Source organism: Mirounga angustirostris, unplaced genomic scaffold (genome assembly GCF_029215605.1).
Source record: "Mirounga angustirostris isolate CCGP_5_RB_7025 unplaced genomic scaffold, mMirAng1.0.hap1 SCAF_10, whole genome shotgun sequence".
In the NCBI taxonomy this organism is placed as follows: domain Eukaryota; kingdom Metazoa; phylum Chordata; class Mammalia; order Carnivora; family Phocidae; genus Mirounga; species Mirounga angustirostris.
Genome location: NW_026991718.1, coordinates 113,371,128 through 113,389,454, shown reverse-complemented (window position 1 = coordinate 113,389,454; position 18,327 = coordinate 113,371,128). Strand labels below are relative to the sequence as shown.

Below are 18,327 nucleotides of genomic sequence, written 5' to 3'. Positions count from 1 at the left end.
AAACCATTTGGGTGGTGGGGTTACCACAGAGACTTCTAAGGGGCTCTTTGCCCTGCTCTGTCCTGGAGAATGAGTTACAGTGATTCAGAGAAGCCGGCAAGTTGCCACATTTTCTGCCCTAATGGTGCTTAGGTTTGAACGCTTGGAGGTACATGGTATTGTAGCTCACAGCCCCATACTCTCCTGTCTGTCATCTGGTGGGATCCCAGAGGAGCCCTCCATTAACCTGTGATCCACAGGGAGGTCTGGTGTTTGTACTCACAGTTCTTGCATTCGTTGAAGTCACTGAGATCAATGTCACACGATTCCAATTCTTGAAACTGTGAAATCACCACCAGTTAGCTTTGCCAAGGAAGTGCAGCAGGCCCACCCTCCTCCTTAGCCCAGCTCCTCTTCCCCTTCTCCCCGTCCTCCTTCCCTCTCCCTGTCCTATTTCTTGGACTTCTCTTTGGCAGAGTTCATCCTCTCCCTCTCCCAGACTGAGGCATTATCCTGTCCTACTGCTAGGGTCTTTGGGGCCAGAAGGGCTGTGTCTCCTTCTTGAGTCTCTCCCAGCATCAGGCCACATCTGAGGAAGGGCTCCTCGCTGTCTTTCCCCCAGTGACCCAGCCCTCTGAGGTGGTGCTCTCCTCTTCCCAGGACTTACATTTTTTTCCATAGCTACTGTCAACACTTGAGAAATGATGTTGTCCAAAGGCAGAGGCACAGGGATAGGCACTGGCAAAGTATCTGTGAGCCTGGGAAAGAGATGTGGAGAACCGTGTGATTCTTGCATACCTGGATTTTGCCTAGACATTGGAAAAAACCCATCTATTGATGAAACAGCTGCATGATGTCCTGCTTCTTAATTTGTGCAAGCACCTGAGCCCTTTTGTCTATAGTTTCAGTCATTAAGGAAGATGCAAGGATACCTGGGAAAACTGCCAGTGCCTGACATCTGACCGAGCAATCCCATGCAGAGGGATTTATTCTTCAGATACTCGTTCATGTTAGTGAACAGACTTGTCTGGGACCTTACTAGTTGGAGTTGGATACAAAAGTTAATAAATGGAAAATGCAACTCTTCCTTGATAAGGGACTGTTAAATCATAGTGCATCTTCATAATGGAATGCTAGGCCATAAAAAATGAAGAAGCTATTTGTATATGGATGCAACAGATTCCAAGCTATTTTTTTAAGTGAAACAGAGTCCAGAAAAGTGCATATAAGTATCTGCCCCCTCAGTGTGTGTATACATACACACAATTGTACATATGCAAATGATATCTCTGAACGCCAACAGAAGAAACTAGATCCATTGGTTGCTTCCAGGGAAGATAATTAGCCAGTTGGCATCCGTGGGTGGGAGGAAGACTTTTCACATGGCTTCTTGTATCTTTTGAATTTTGATCTAAGTGGATGTATTGCTTATGCAAAAAGAACAAAATGCCTAGCTAATACAGGCAGAGTGAGAGAAGATTGTTTTCAGGGGCACCTGGGTGGCTCATTTGGTTGAGCATCTGCCTTTGGCTTGGGTCATGATCCTGGAGTCCTGGGATCGAGCCCTGAGTCAGGCTCCCTGCTCAGCGGAGAGCCTACCTGCTTCTCCCTCTGCTCCTCACCCTGCTTGTGCTCTCTCTCAATCTCTCTCTCAAATAAAATCTTAAAAAAAAAAAAAAAGACTGCTTTCTAGACAAGGCTTCGCTGCCTTTTTTTTTTTTTTTTTTTTAGTTTTATTTATTTATTCATGAGAGACAGAGAGAGAGAGAGAGAGAGGCAGAGGGAGAAGCAGGCTCCCAAGGAGCAGGGAGCCCGATGCGGGACTCGATCCCAGGACCCTGAGATCATGACCTGAGCCGAAGGCAGACGCTTAACCATCTGAGCCACCCAGGCGCCCAAAAAAGACTGCTTTCAAACAGTGGGCTGTTTCCAAACAGAGACTCCTCACTGAGCCTCCATTTACTGATCATTCAAACCATTGGATTGGCCAAATTCATCTCTAAATTCATTCATGTCCCCCCCAGTGGGGACATTCTGGCACACATTGATCTAGAAAATGAGAAAAATGGTCTCACGTACATGTCCACTATCTGAAGGGTCACTTTCTTGACCTTGATGTCCTTGTCCTGGACTTGGAGGTTGACACATTGGGTGTTGTTTGTGGAAATGCCAATTTTCAGGGTTACATCCCCGTGTACTTGATATCCCAGTATGCTGACTACAGGTCCTGCTAGGCTGTGGAGAACAAGATGCAGGTGAAACCATACCTGGCTCCAGGGTGTCCCTCAGGCCAACCAATAGGCATTTTGAGAGTCAGCCTCATGTATTTGTCTAGATTAATTGAGAGAGGGAAAATATGGTGCTTTCCAGTGAGCATGCCTCAAGGTTGGCCTTCCTCCTCTACACAGGATTCAGAGCCTGGCTCATGGGAGGCATTCAGTAAACATTGATAAAATCACTCTCCTCACCAGCCTTCAAGAAGTCTTCTTTTGTTCATGGCACCGGGCCAATTTGTAACAAGATGCCCATTACAGGTTACGCTTTTGTGCCCAGCATCCCCAGCTGTCTGTTTCGTGGGTGACAGCATAAGAAAAACCCACCATTTACCAGAACCAGGTCTCATTAAAGCCGGATGTTCTGGAGAAGACAAATGGTTCTTCCTGCTACTGCCAACTAGTGGTCACAAATATGGGTTCTGGAGACACAATGTCTAGGTTCAAACTCTGTCAGCTGTGTGACTTTGAGCAAGGTTTGTAACTGGTTTTGGTAGTCTAAACTGGTTTTCTAGTCTAGAAACAGGACTGCTTTTCTGAGGAGGTTGTCAAGAGGGTTCAGTGAGTTCAGAGTGCCTCAGTGAAGTGCCTGGCTGGAGCTTGCTCAGTGAGAGGTTTCAGTGCTGTGTGTGTTAGTCCAAGAAGCCTTCTCCCAGGGTGGATTGCCTTTCCCTCTCGTGTCTTCCTATGTGCCTTGGGCCTACACTGTTAACCTGTTCCTCCCCACATGTTGATGCTCACTGAGGACAAGGACTGCCATTAGTCCTCCTTCTGTGCCCAGCACAACATCTGGTACAGAGCTGTGTATTAATTACCCATTAGGTGGATGAATCATCTCTGTCCCCCCTCACTGCCTCAGACAGTTTGTAGAGTGGGCTGATTCTCCTTGGAGAGTCCAGATTATTTGGAGACATAATACCAGTGTACATGTCATTCTTTTGAGGTTTCTCTCTTCGTTGTCCATGTATAAAATTGTGCAGATTTCACATGGAAATCTGGATTTCTGGCTGTGCTTACACTATTTAAGGATGGGTCTCCATGGGGTCATTCTCCTGCCTTGGTCCTTTGGGGGCAGAGGTGAGAGACAGCTGTGCCTGGTGTCCAATTTATCCCACCCTCAATCATCCTACCTTTTTCTGTGTTGTCTCTGCCTGACCCTTGGACCCTGAATCTTAAGTCTCCAGTCTATGTTGTCCCAGTTGACTGATTTGGAAACAGACTCATCCTTTTCCACCAATGAAGGCAGTAGTTGTGGCTTGGATGAGGATCCTATCACCTGCCATGGTTGATGTCATGCTTTCCACAGTCACTTTTTGAACATTTAATCTGCAAAGTGACAGCATCATGGGTCAGTTGTGGCTCCAGAAATCAGCCTGGGCAGCAGAAGTACCCTCGAAGCAGCCAATTAACAGCTTACCAACCCATCCATCCCTGGGACTCCCTAGCCCCCTTCCCCACCCTGCTCTTTAAGCTCAAGAAATCTTGAACATATTTCCCTCTGAAAGGGCACCCTTTCAGCACACAACTAGAATATTGCTTCATGAAAATGTGGTTGTCCCTTTCCATGAGATTGTTGGAGGTTGAACTTCAGTGTCCCCAAACAGCAGCTTTCTTTCTGTGCCAGACCTTAGGATCAAGGAAGCACTTACCCCATCAAGAGATCTTCTATGTTAATATTTCCCAGAAGGCCTGTGACCGCATCTCCAATGCCTGCTGGCATTTTTCAGCATGCCCTGGGTGGATTCTGTGAGCTTGCCGGCTCGGTCACCCACATCATGCAGGGGCAGGGGCAGGGGCAGAGGGGGGAGATTTGCGAGACCAAGGGTGTCGACGTGTCCTTTTGCAGGATTCTTCTCTGCACCAGTGAGTAGTAGGCTGCCCAGATCCCCTTGGATATTGAGGGCATCAGTGACTTCTGAGAGTGATGGCAGTGGGAGCTGGGGGAACTGGCCGCCACTTCCTTTGCCCAGGATGCCACCAAGAGCATCACCTCCAGGTATATTGAGGGCTGAAGTGATGTTTAACACAGACAGTAGGTTGGAGTTAGACACCGTGGATAACACTTTTCCAATTGTACCAGACAGAAGTACCTTCTCGCACATCAGCTTCTTATTGATCTTTTGGGGGCAGGGTGACATTCATATCTGAAACGGGTCAAGAGACATGATCCTGCTGATGGCTGTCCAGCTGGTTCAGCCAGAAGAACCTTCCCAGCTGGAAAAGCAGCACCTCTGAATTGTGAGACCCATGGGTCCTGTATGTCATGCCTTCTGGATATATCCATCCTGCCACTGCCCACCACAGGACAGCCTGGCGATGCAGAGATAACCCGTCTTCTGTCAAGAGTTAACAATTATTAGCACCCACCTGAGGCCAACCTGGTGTTGAGGATGTTACTCTAAAGCAGTTTGGGCATGGAACAAAAGGACTGAGTTCAGGGCGCCTGGGTGGCTCAGTTGGTTAAGCGACTGCCTTCGGCTCAGGTCATGATCCTGGAGTCCCAGGATCGAGTCCCGCATCAGGCTCCCTGCTCGGCAGGGAGTCTGCTTCTCCCTCTGCCCCTCCCCCCTCTCATGTGCTCTCTCTCATTCTCTCTCTCTCAAATAAATAAATAAAATCTTTAAAAAAAAAAAAAAAGGACTGAGTTTAGCTTTTGAGCCCAGTAGCTTTGAGTTTATAAGGTCTAGACTCTGTTCCTTGAAGTCCGAGTGGCCCAAGGCAGGAGCTTCTCTTTCTGAGCCCCAGTCTCTGCACCTGTCCAGGAATGCATGATAGAACCTGCAGCATGTGTTGTTGGGTACAGGATGAATGAGTTAAGCCAATTTTAAGTGTAGAGTAGGGTTGAGGTGGCTAGTGAAGAGGTGGTGTTGCTGACAGATCTGGACTCTTCTGTTCTCCATCTGTGTGATTCTGTGCAAGTCTCTTCTCCAGGCCTCATTTTCCCCCTGTGGGTCATTGGGAGGTCTTGCCACCTTTGACAAGCTGCCCATACTAAGAGAACACCTGCATCAGCTCTGATCCTCCTGCAGCATTGTTATCATTAGGAGGGAGGAGGTGCTCACCATGTCTTTGCCTCCACACTGGAGATAAGCAGGGCGGGGAGAAGAGGAATCCCAGAAGATGGTGGGGAAGGAGAGAGGGTCAAGAGCCAACTTGGAGAGCTGTGAAGTCACGAGGGTCCTATCCTGTCATACTACTCTCAGTGGCCTGAGGAAGGAACTCAGAAGGGGAGTTATTACATCTGGATGGTGGTCAACCCTGCCTACCTCAGCAAAGAAGTTAATTGGACCAAAGGACAACAGAGTAGCAGGAGGAAGAAGTTCACTGGTACCAGCCCTGTTGAGCTGATGGGCCTTGGCTTTTGGAGCCTTGCTGCTGCTTCCCATGCATGGGGCTCTACACTCTGGAGAGTGTAGGGTGATGTGGATGCACCCACATCATAGGTTTATGCCTAGAGAATTTCACATGAAGACCCATACAAGGGTGTTCAGGTCAGCATTGTTTGGAGTAGCACAGAATTGCACAGGACAGAAATTGAATAGATGAGTATTGTGGGGGATTCATCTAATAGAATACCATGGTGAAAGTGAATGGAAAGTCTTTCTCATTAAACATGGATGAATTACCTCAGAAACAAGATTGAGACAAGGTGCAAGCAGGTTACCTTTTGGGAAACTTTATAACATGTAGTGCAATTTTTTATACTGAGAAGAAATAGCCACATATCACAACATACAGAGAAATGGCAAGGGAAAAATAATCAGGCCAGAGGTCTCCTCCAGGGGTGGAAGGAGAAGGAGGGAGGGAGGGAGGGAGGCAGCCCTGCAAGAGCCCTGGGGCCTTCAGCCCTATGCCTGAGTTTTATTTCTTAATCTCAGTTGTGTGTACAAGAATATTTGCTGTGAAAAAAAAAATATTTGCTGTGTATATCTTTTAAGGTTTTTGTATGTCTGACAATGAAATTAACAACCACCACCACCACCAAATCACTTTTTGCTGGGTACACAACTGTTATTTTTTAATTTGTATTTTATTTATTTATTTATTTATTTATTTATTTATTAAGATTTTATTTATGTATTTGACAGAGAGAGAGAGCGAGAGAGGGAACACAAGCAGGGGGAGTGGGAGAGGGAGAAGCAGGCTTCCCGCGGAGCAGGGAGCCCGATGTGGGGCTCGATCCCAGGACCCTGGGATCATGACCTGAGCCGAAGACAGACGCTTAATGACTGAGCCACCCAGGCGCCTCTAATTTGTATTTTTTTTAAGATTTATTTATTTATTTGAGAGAGAGAGAGAGCATGAGGAGGGGGAGCGGTAGAGGGAGAGGGAGAGAGGATCTGAAGCAGACTCCACACTGAGCAAGGAGCTGAGCAGGGCTTGATCTCACGACCCTGAGATTATGACCTGAGCTGAAATCAAGAGTCAGACGCATAACTGACTGAGCCACCCAAGTGCCCCCACAACTGTTATTTTTACCACTGTCTGAACTTTTCTATATATTTCAAGGATTTTGTCATAAGGCAGGATGAGGGTAGGCAGAGCGGAGGAAATGTTCCTGAAGAGGCAAAGCAGTGGATGTGTGAGCTTTGGGCCTGGGCACTGGGATTGTTAGGCAGGTGTGATGCCCCTACGTCATCCTGTCCTGTCATCCTGGAAGGCTGGCTGTAGAAGCCACGGCTGCAAAAGGCCACCACAGGTTGCTCTGTGGGCTCTCCTACTGGCCTTCCTTTGCTGATGAGTCCTACTCCTTTCTTGCTCTCCAAAAATAGTCACTTCTTTGCCAAGCCTTGGAATTCCTGAGCTCCTCTGCTCTCTGGCCCCAGATTGTTGGAGGACAGAATGCCGCATCTTTGAGGAGGAGACTGGGACTCAGGAAGGGTGTGAGAAGGGAGCTTGGAGAGAGCAAATCTGGTCAGGGGGTTTGGGGATGGACCTGGATTTCCCATGTCCTGCCTCCTTGTCCACCAGGTTGATGCTCTAGGCACCTGTGGGTGTTTGGGATGAGCTGTAGAGGCCAGCAATGAGCAGCCGTGAGCGCTCCAGGTGATAAAGGTCACATAAAAGGCAGGTAACCAGACATTTTGCTGGTTCCAAGAGCATGTTGCTTCGAGCAGTCCCTCCCCATGTGTGGACTACAGACAAGCAGCTTCAACATCAACTTGGAGCTTATTAGAAAACCAGGTTTTCAGGCCCACTACAATACCGCTGTACCACAATGTCTGGGAGTGGAGCCCAGGGAGCTGTTTTGTTAACAAACTCCCAAGGCGATTCTGATGCGTTCTCCCTATTGGAGGTGTAATTAGCTTTTGGGTTTAGAAATGAGAAGTGTGTGTGAGGGGGTGGAAAATCAAAGGTGTGCTTAACCTTCTTCGAGCTTGCTGTTAGACAGTAAGTACTTGGGCACGGGTAGACACCTGCCTCCTGGGGTCCCAGCTCGACGTTTTCTAGAAAGAAAGTCTTTTTGGGAACTACTGAGCCGTGTTCTGGGTAGATCGAGAGGGACTTTTTTGAGAGCCCCAGTGGCTGCTTCATTCCCAGAAAGAGTTCCCAGCAGTGAAGATGGAGTCAGCAGGTCAAGTGCTCTTGCCTGGACGGTCAGCGTGATGACCAGGGCCCAGAGGGTCAGCATCTTGGCAACCGATACCTGCAGAAGTGAGCTTTGTTAGACACCACGTTCCAGTGGGCCATAGGGGTGCCGGTGCATCTGTACTGAATATACACATATAAGGGTCCTAGCTCTTGTGGAAAGGTGCCACTCACATTATTGATATTCTGTCTGTGTATTGTATTCATCAGAAAATACTCCATCACATGGCAGTCAAAGTCTTGTTTTTTCTACTTTTCCGGCTTTCCATAAAGATGTTTACAGGTTGGTGGCAACCTTTGAGTACAGGCCAGGCCCTGCCAACAGCCTTACCTCTAGGGTCCACATCCTCCTGCCAGTCTTCCGTTCTCAAATATCCTTGGAGCCTTCCGAGTTATCAAGTGGGGAATTCAAGAATTTTGAATGATCCAGCCACAAAAGGTGTCGCTCCAATGGTGGTCAAAGTCTCTCCCAGCTTCTGGTCAACTAGTATATAGCACTGTCCTTGTTGGTATGAGCTTTCTAAGTGTCAACCCCTTTGTGGAGTGTAAATGGACATCAGTTGCTCTAAACTCTCTACACAACCCTGAGAAGGAGGGTATATCCTCATTTTACCGACGGTGAAACCCGTGGTACAGAATAGGCAATATTCTCACCTGTGCCCACTGGCCAGCCTCCAGCTGGTAGTTTTGCTCAATCAGGACTAAATCACCCAATCAATCAGTTTCAGGCTTGGCACCCTCTACCCCTTTGGTCATTGGGCTGTCCTGGCATTTCATCTCAGTGTGCAGAGGCTAGAGCTATCTTTTTGTCAGTATGACCATGTCAGGACTTCTCTTGTCTTTTTAAAGCCTGTTCCCATGTTCTCAGAGAGCACAGGCATGGTCCTATGGTGGCATTGGACCATCCTCATTATTGTGTTGGTGGCTCCTCTGTGTATGGATTGATGATTGAGTTAACCCATTTACCCACTTTCTGTAGCTTCTTCTATTGCAGGGCACTGGGTGGTCCTACTGACCACAGAACATGTGGCTTCTTTTTGTTTTGGCCAGGGTTGAGCAGCCATAACTGTTGTGAATGTGTAAACTTATAAGTCTGACTTTCCCTCTCTTTATTGGGATGTGTCCATACGCTTGTAGAGCACTGGTCAATGTAAGTACTGGTCAGTGTGCTAAGTACTTGATCCTCAACATCTTACATAATCCTCACAGCAAGTCTGGGAACTAGATAATATTTATCACTCCATTTCTAGCTGAGGAGACTTAGTCTCAGCAAGAAGACAGAAAGCTGGGTCCACGCAGGCAGAAAACCCCTGTTTGACTCTAAGCTCAGATGTGTGACTCAGTGGGTAGCTTCCCTTCTCTTGCCATCAGATTCCTCCCTTACAATGATTCTCTCAAGTCTTTCTCTCATGTTTAAGGTAATAGGGAGGTTTGTGTCTTAGGGTATTTTCCCTCAGTGAAGCCAGTAGACTCTGGAGTTCCTGTCTGTTTGCATTTTCTTAGCTTCTCAGGTTTAATAAGGTCAGGGTCATCGGGGCACCTGGGTGGCTCAGTCAGTTAAGTGTCTGCCTTCGGCTCAGGTCATGATTCTAGGGTCCTTAGTGGGGAGCCAGCTTCTCCCTCTCCCTCTGCCCCTCCTACCCTGCTGGTGCTCTCTCTCTCAAATAAATAAATGAATAAAATCTTAAAAAAAAAATAAGCTCAGGTTCATCGACCTCTGCTCTTGCCATGCATAGGCATTGCCCAAATCAAGCTGCCTGCCATTTACCAAGACCGAGAAGAACTGCTATTGCTGAAATGTTGGGAAAGACATAATGGGAAGTCAATGACATCTTTCGCATTGAATTAGTTAGACTTTAGGAAAAAGCTCATTACATTTTCATTATTTTTCTCATTTTACCTTCATCTGTGAGAAATTGGAATTTGGTGTCTAAGGCAACATGTAGGTGTCCTGTGAGGGAGAAATAATAAAATTCTCTGCCTGTGACTGAATTTGTGGCACTATTTTAAAGACATTGTCTTGAATCATTCAAGAATCCCAGGAAAGATCCCTCATTTTTTAAAAAAAGATATTATTTTAATTAATTAATTTTTTAAAAAGCTTATTTAAGTAATCTCTACACCCAATGTGGGGCTCGAACTCACGACTCTGAGATCAAGAGTCACATGCTCACATGCTCTTCCAACTGAGCCAGGCAAGTGCCCCTTAAAAGATTTTATTTTTAAGTAATCTCTACATGTGGAGCTCAAACTCACAAACCTGAGATCAAGAGTCCCATGTTCTACCGACTGAGCCAGCCAGGTGTCCCAAAAGATCCCCCATTTTTATTTATTTATTTTTTTAATGAAAAAAAATTTTTTTAGATTTTATTTATTTATTTGACAGAGAGAGAGCACAAGCAGGGGGAGTGGCAGGCAGAGGGAGAGGGAGAAGCAGGCTCCCCGCTGAACAGGGAGCCCAACTTGGGGCTCCATCCCAGGACCCTGGGATCATGACCTGAGCCGAAGGCAGCCACTTAACAGACTGAGCCACCCAGGTGCCCCAAGATCCCCCATTTTTAAAAGCGGTTGCATACCAGGCAATTGTTACCACCTACGATGCTAGGGAGAGTGCTGTGCATTTCAATAGGGAAGGGGCATTGCTAAAGAGATGATAAACGCCAAACCCTAGGTATTGATCCTTTGGTGAGCTGTCCTATACTTGTTCCTGCCTCAGAGTTTTGACATTTTCTTTCGTGAATTTTGATTTAGCAAGTTCTTACCTTGCCCAGTGTTGATGGGTCTCTGTTGATAGGCAGACGTTTTCGGAAGCTGCCTCTCCTCCTGCTCTTGCCTGGGAACTGTCAGAAGCAAAGCTGCATGTCATTTTATAGCCCAGCGTCTCTCACAGAAGTTGTCAGACATGAAGGGGCATGATCCAAATGTGCTGATAAGGGTGGCGTGATACAGGCCGAATGCCAAGATCAGCGCCTGCTAATGGTTGTGACATTTGCCAGTGTCTTTCTGAGGGATGTTCAGGGCGCTTGGAACTTTCTTAGAGGTGCAGCCAGGCCAGGTATCTGTCCTTTTCTGATTTTAAACCTTCACAGCCTGTTATCTTCAAGCTAGGTGGGTGCCGGGGGAATGGCAGAGCCGAGGGGGGTGTAAGGCCGCCAGGTGCCAGCCCAGTGAGAGCCCTTTATGGTGCCGGTGCTGTCCCTCATTGTGGTGGGCACTCAGCAGTGACTAGTGCTATGGTGGGGATGCGAGGGAGAGGGTCTTTAGGGACAGCCTTCCTGTCAAGTGACATTTTATATCAGATGTATGTGATAAGAAGGAAGCGAAGGATGCAGAAGGATTGGAACATACACAGTGTCTGCAACCGGTGAGAGCATGAGTGCATGCCTGGGGGCTTTTAAGCATAGCAGTTATTGGGGCACCTGGGTGGCTCAGTTGGTTAAGCGACTGCCTTCGGCTCAGGTCATGATCCTGGAGTCCTGGGATTGAGTCCCACATCGGGCTCCCTGCTCGGCGGGGAGTCTGCTTCTCCCTCTGATCCTCCCCCTCTCATGCTCTCTGTCTCCCATTCTCTCTCTCAGATAAATAAATAAAATCTTTAAAAAAAAAATAAGCATAGCAGTTATATAATTTGCTCAGCCCTCTTTCCTTTCTCTAACTGTGCTTGGAATCAAACTTGATGGGGCACCTGGGTGGCTCAGTTGTTAAGCGTCTGCCTTGGGCTCAGGTCATGGTCCCAGGGTCCTTGGGTCGAGCCCCACGTTGGGCTCCCTGCTCCACGGGAAGCCTGATTCTCCCTCTCCCACTCCCCCTGCTTGTGTTCCTGCTCTTGCTAACTCTCTCTCTGTGTCAAATAAATAAATAAAATCTTAAAAACAAAAAACAAAAAACCTGAACAGAGTCCATAGCCTGGTATAGTGCTCATTTGTATTCAAGAATCCTAGGCTCTTTCTCCTCGTTACCTCATTTAATGGCCCCCAAAACTCTAGAGCCTATTCTCTGGGCCTCTGGCTTATCTTCTATTTTAGAGAAGGCCTAGTCACCTGTTAGGTTCCTACCACTTGAAATTTTGTGATATTTTACATCCTGTATGATCAATGCCAGAGTTTGGGAGAGAGAGATGATGTTGCCTAAGGGGCTGGTTAATACCTGCTCCTGCCAACCCGAGGCTGGGGAATTAGCCCAGATCCCTGCCCTCAAGCAGGCTCCACATGTTTGCTGCAGGGCCCTCTTCAACCCACGGGGGTTCTCATACTGTGAACTTCAACTATAGCTTCATTTGCCAAAGGTCCCATTTTGGGCTTTGCTGAAATGTCGGAAATAGAACGAATGACAGTTGACCTTTTCTCAAAGGGCAGAACCTAGAGTTTTATATATGATGATGAGTAGAAGACAAAACCCAACTGTCTTGAGTCTTATTTTTCTTGGACATCTGAGGGAAATGGAGTCATCTTTTAGGCAAAATTTGTGACAGCTGTTGGGGGATGTGGCCCTTGACTTTGGTGCCTCCAAGTGGTTCTCTGGACCCAAAGAATGGATGGGAAAGGGCACATCCCGGATGCAGCCTCTAGTGGCCCTTGGGGCCTCCCAGTTCTTTGTCTTTCTCTCCTTCAACCTTAGGAGGTGGGGCAGCCATTGAATTCTGCTAATCCAAGATCTATAGGAAGCCCTTTCACGCAGGGTGGCTTATCACACTGGGCAAAAGGGCCTGCTTGTTCCCAAGCCCTAAGCGATTTGACCTGCTGACTCTTGAAAGAGAGGACCCTTTCAAGGCTGGCCAAGGCTTGGCTGAGATCACAATTGCAGATGATAAGGCAGGTACCAATTCTTAATGGCCTCTATGAGAAGATGTCTCAATAGGTCTGGCTGAGCTGTGCGTGTCCCACTGACAGGCATCAGGATTTTGACCTTTCGTAGGTGTTTCTTTAGTGACATATGCACACCTGCGTATACATTTATATGCTTGTCTATGTCTTTCTAGTCCAGCACTCCTGCCTCAGTTTCCTTCTCTGCTATAATCAATCTCAGATCTTGGCCAATAATAGGAACTCACAGGGGCCTCCTGCAGGGAACTTTTATCCCTGCACACTCTTACGTTGCTTGTAAAGTTTGGGTCAATTTTCATTTCTTAGGATCTCTCATAAGATTTTCAGTGGGCTTTGTGAGTTATCAAAGGCTAAGAATATGGGTTTTAGGAGGAGAGGCAAAGTTTCTGCGTACAAGATTTGGGGCCAGACAGACCTGGGTGTGAATCTTGGTTCAGCTGCCTGCTGGTGTGTGGTCTTGGGCATTATCCAGTGTCTCTGTGTCTTAGTTTCCTCATCTGTAAAGTAGGGATGATATTGTTCCTATATAGGATTGTCACGAGGATTAAGCAAGATGAAATATGTTACAAGATAAGCACCACGTTAGCATATGTGAGTATTCTATAATTTACTATCATCATCACCATCATCATTTTTTACTATTGTGTTGGCCATTTTCAGCTTTTTTCACCCACCTTTCTCTCAGATTTTATACCATTTCCCTAGATTTCCCCTAGATTTTGGCAACTACTCACACCTTGTTTGCAACAAGTACAGTATTAGTGCTGCCTCTTGGAGTTGTGTAATATGTAACTGGCACAACAGTGCGAGGCAGCCTAGAAGTGAATCAGTGGGTGAGCTTACGAGCCCCCCCCCACCCTCTCTCCTCTTGCCTCTATAGGTCTGGTTATGAGAGAGCTGCTGGGGCTGTGTCCTGACTTTGCCATTTTGTGTTTGTGCTCCTAGAAATGCTAGAATGTTGAAACAGAAAACGTCTCAGAAAAAGTTTAGAAACAAGTCAGTATAAACTGAAAAATCAACCTTAAGACACTAGGAATTTGGTTATATAATAAGAAAATATCCATTAAATATATCCAAGAAAACATTCATGAATATACTCATTTATCAAATATATGAAAGGTAGTCCTTGAAATAAGTTTTTGGTAAGTTGGTAAATGGTAAACTTGGAGAATTGGTCATTTAGTAAATTGAGTTTCAAAGAATTTATCATTTGGCCAGTTGATTTTCGGCAAACTGAGTTTCTGAGATTTGACTTCGAGGGCCTGGTGTGGGCCCCTCCTGCCCTGACCTTTGCACTGACCAGGCCTTACCTTGCCCTAACTCCCCCCCATCACTTTGGGCTCAGGGGAGGGTCTCATATCCCCTTGCTGGCCCAGTGTGTCATTCCAGCCCAGTTAGGTGAGGGGCAGGATGGAGGAAGGGGGACAGGTGCCTCTGGTCTCCCATCTGGCCTCTGATCTGCAGAGGCCTTGTCACCAGCCTCCCAGCTCCCAGCCTCTGGACCCCTCCTCATTGCCGTCCTCTCTCTGTGTTGGGACCAGATGACCCTGACTGCAGCACAGGCTTTTCTGAATCTCTCCCCTGCCAATTCTCACTCTTAGGCTGCTTCTTACAGGCAGTCCTCCTGTATTTCCCCAGTGGCTTTGGCCCAGCTCCTTTTTTCCTTGTCTGGGAACTATGGACAGGACCCCAGTGTGAATGGCACCCCCTGGCATTGTGCAACCCCCTGGCCTGAGTGTTCACCCTGCAAGAGTATCTAGGCTTCTTGAACCAGACCTAGCTCCTGGGTCATCTCTTGACCCTTGCCATAGTTCTCTTTGGTCCAGGATCTAAGATATATTTATTGAATGAGCTGCCTGTAGTAGGCATTGGCCAGGTCAGGTTGCATCCTTGCCCACCTGGACTCTCTGGCTGCCTTGCTGGACCTTTCATTACTACTGTTCCCCACTTCCAGTTGGTCCCCCTTCTTGAACACAGATTTACTCACTTTATGCTCAGAACTTTCCCTGGCTATCATGGGCCACAGAATGATGCCAAACCCTTCAATCTGACTAGCATTTGGGCTCCTGCCTGCTCCTTTGGCCTTACTCTGCAATCTTAACAGGAGTCCTCAAGTTGGAGCATAGAGAGATGCCCCTGTAAGGGAAACAGAAAGCCAGAGTTCCGGGCTCAGCTCTGCCAGAGACTTCCTACGTGTGCTTCCTGAGTGTCTCCTGGGTGGGAGGCACTGGACAGGGTGTGGGGGATGCAATGAAAAGCAAAGACGGGGTCCCTGCCCTCGGGCAGCTTACCACTTATTTAAGGACAGAGCACTGGCCAAATAATCATATGAGTGGGTGGGCGATTGTTATACAGACTGTCGGGGAGGGAGAGCAGTGAGTTTTATGGAGCAGAGGAGCCTGACTGGGCTCTACACTCCCGTAGAACCCACTTCCCACACTCTTCCCACTTCCTGGGGTCACCTCCCCACAATTCTGCCTGCACTCTGTTATCTCAGGGTCTGCTTCTGAGGGAGCCCGAACTAAGACTGTGATGTTTTAGAAAAGTTTGATTTTGTTGCTGATATCTGAACACAGGCGTGATGTCTCAAAAAGTTCAGCTTTATAGCGTCTCTCAAAAATACAAAATATCCACCCCATTGGCAACATTTGAGTGAGCTGAGTGTTAGCCACCCACCTAAGGCAGGGCACGTTTGCCACCGGGCCCCACCTGGGCTGCTTCCTTTGGGAATGGTATCTCCCTGGACCCTGCAAGCACTGGAGTGGTGAGCCGTGGGCTCCACCATCTCTAAGGGCCCTTCCTGGTCGCACCTTCCACGATGCCAAGCCCCGCTCCCCTAAGAAGCCCTTCCCAGCCACGCATCCCGCTTCTGAGCTCCTGTCAGCACCAGCTGCCTGGGCAAAGAACAGGAGGGCACCCAGGGGACCTTCCCACCCTCCCATCTGCCACACCCCAAATTGCAGTCTCTACCCTGCCTCCATCTACCTGCCTTGCCCATGGGCAATTCTTTTTCTTTTTTTTTAAGATTTTATTTTATTTATTTATTTGACAGAGAGAGAGAGACACAGTGAGAAGGGGAACATAAGCAGGGGGAGTGGGAGAGGGAGAAGCAGGCTTCCCACTGAGCAAGGAGCCCGATGTGGGGCTCGTCCCAGGACCCTGGGATCATGACCTGAGCCAAAGGCAGACGCTCAAGGACTGAGCCACCCAGGCACCCGCCCATGGGCAATTCGTAACCAACTCGGGGGGGACAAGGCAGAAGCCAGCTGCCGTGGGAAGCTTTGGACACAGTTGATGGTACTCCAAGGTGTATGGTATATGGGCCTGAGGAGAAACACAGGGGGCTCACCGTTGTGATGGGGCAAAAATATCCCGTTCGGAAGCTCTAAGAGAAAGGCCTCCGTACGTTTTTCCTACAACAGATGGAAAAGGAACAGGAGGGTCACTTCGGCTGGGCTGGCAGATTCTGACCATGGGACTCGGGCGTCTCCATTGTACAGGTGCCCACAGGAGATCAGAAGTGGTCCCGGGACTCCATTTTTAAAGGGCATTGGAGCCAGATGTCCAGATAGTGAAGGACTGGGGAAAGTTGAGGGGCCTGAAACAGAGTTACCCTCACCCTAGGTCACAGGGACTATCTTCATATCTCTGTGTGATAGTCCAGGGGGAGAGCAAATAGGCAGGGCCCTCCATCAACCTTTATCTCACTCAGGAAGAGCCAGCCCCCCACCAGGAGGCCCTGCTCACTCTCTGACTCCCCTCAATCCCTCTGATCCAGCCACCCTGGCCCCCTCACTGCTCCCTGAACCATCGGGCACACTGTTGTCTTGGGGTTTTGGGTCCTCTCTTCCCCATGCCCCCAGAGCTCTCTCCGTCACCTCCTCCAATCTTTGCTCAAATACTTACCTTCTCAGTGAGGCCTTCCCCCACCTTCCTTTTTAGTATTACCCTCACCCACAGTCCCGATCCCCCCATCCCCTCTTCTGCTTTTTCATAGCATCATCCCCTGCTTCCATACTATATGGTTTACCTTACTGGGCTTATTGTTCATTACCTGCCCTCATCCTGCTAGAGTGTGGGTTCCACGAGGGTCCTTTGTTTTGTTCACTGACATATCCCAAGTACCTAAGACAAGGCTGGGCACATAGTAGGCGCTCAGTAGGTATTTGTTAAGTGTATGAAAGAGGGAAGTGGACAAGTTTAAGTTCTAGGGGCCACCCTGACCCCATGGGGTGTGGGGACGCCAGGGCAAGATGAGATCAGTGATAGAAAGTGAGTGAGGCTTTCAACTGCCTACATCAGCGACTCAGGGCCTCTTTCCGGGCCTGCTGATGGGTCCTTCAGGACCATGGAGAGGCCAGATGTAAGGAGAGACTCACCTGCTTTGCAAGGCCAGCAGGGTAAGGGCCCGGGGTGACTGTGGTACTGCTAGAGAAAAGAGATTCCCCTTTCAGGTCACAGCAGCTGCTTGGGGGTGCAGACTCAGAGAGCCTCCATCACAGCACCCCCTCCTCCTCTGCCCCCTACCTCATACACACCGCTCCAGGCGCTGACAGTGGGCAGGGAACGCACCCCTGACCACACTACCCCTCACCCCCCCATCGCTCGGTCAGTCCTCTTATTTCTTCTGAACATCCAAAACCAAAACAACATTACCTGTTTGGATTGAACTGGAGTTTTAACTCCTGATTTCTCGAGGAAAACACAGCCTTCGAAAGGAGATTCTATGGGAGTTGAAATTAGATCAGAACAGGAGAGGAGTTTATGTTCCAGCTAGAGGGATTCCCTTCACCCTGACCCCCATGAATGCTTGTGAGAGGGCTGGCCCCTCTAACGCGGTCCTCCCCCCACCCAACTGCTGGTCAGGTGTGTTCAGATCATGCCCGTGTGGGTTGCCGTGGGAGAAGGCACTGGCGATGCTGGGTGCTCCCAGAAGCCAGGGCAGGCTGGGGCTGGGTACGAGGCTCAGCCCAGTGGAATGGAAACCTTGGACAATGAGGCACTTGGCCATAGAATCACTGTTGCTGGAAGCCAGATGATGTCTTGGTTTTGAGGGGGTTGTCTATGGGCCTCCGTGATTCACACAGTCACCTTATAGACCAGAAATAGGACTTTTCTTTTCTTTTCTTTTCTTTTTTTTTTTTTAAAGATTTTATTTATTTATTTGAGACAGAGAGAATGAGATACAGAGAGCATGAGAGGGAGGAGGGTCAGAGGGAGAAGCAGACTCCCTGCTGAGCAGGGAGCCCGATGCAGGACTCGATCCCGGGACTCCAGGATCATGACCTGAGCCGAAGGCAGTGGCTTAACCGACTGAGCCACCCAGGCGCCCGAAATAGGACTTTTCACTACCAAAGATGACCCATTTCATTTTTTTTTTGAAGTTTTTATTTATTTATTTAAGTCATCTCTACACCAATATGGGGCTTGAACTCACAACCCCGAGATCAAGAGTCTCATGCTCTTCCGACTGAGCCAGCCAGGTGCCCCAGAGATGACCAGTTTCTTGACCAGAGTCATGCCAACTCCTGTGGCGGATCCCAAGGTCCTGTGTGTGCATCGGATGCTGCTGGGCTCACCTCTGGTGGAGCAACCATCCGGTCCCTCTTATCTGAGATACTTTCCCAACTTTAAGTTCTGTGGAATGGGAAATAGGAGTCCCA

At 48.4% G+C, this 18,327-nt stretch overlaps 1 protein-coding gene across 1 annotated transcript in view; it reads left to right on the top strand.

The window, feature by feature from the left end:
• CDK5RAP1 (CDK5 regulatory subunit associated protein 1) overlaps positions 1-18,327 on the top strand; it is a 110,519-nt gene that overhangs the window by 57,530 nt on the left and 34,662 nt on the right. The gene's annotated exons all lie outside the window — the stretch shown is intronic.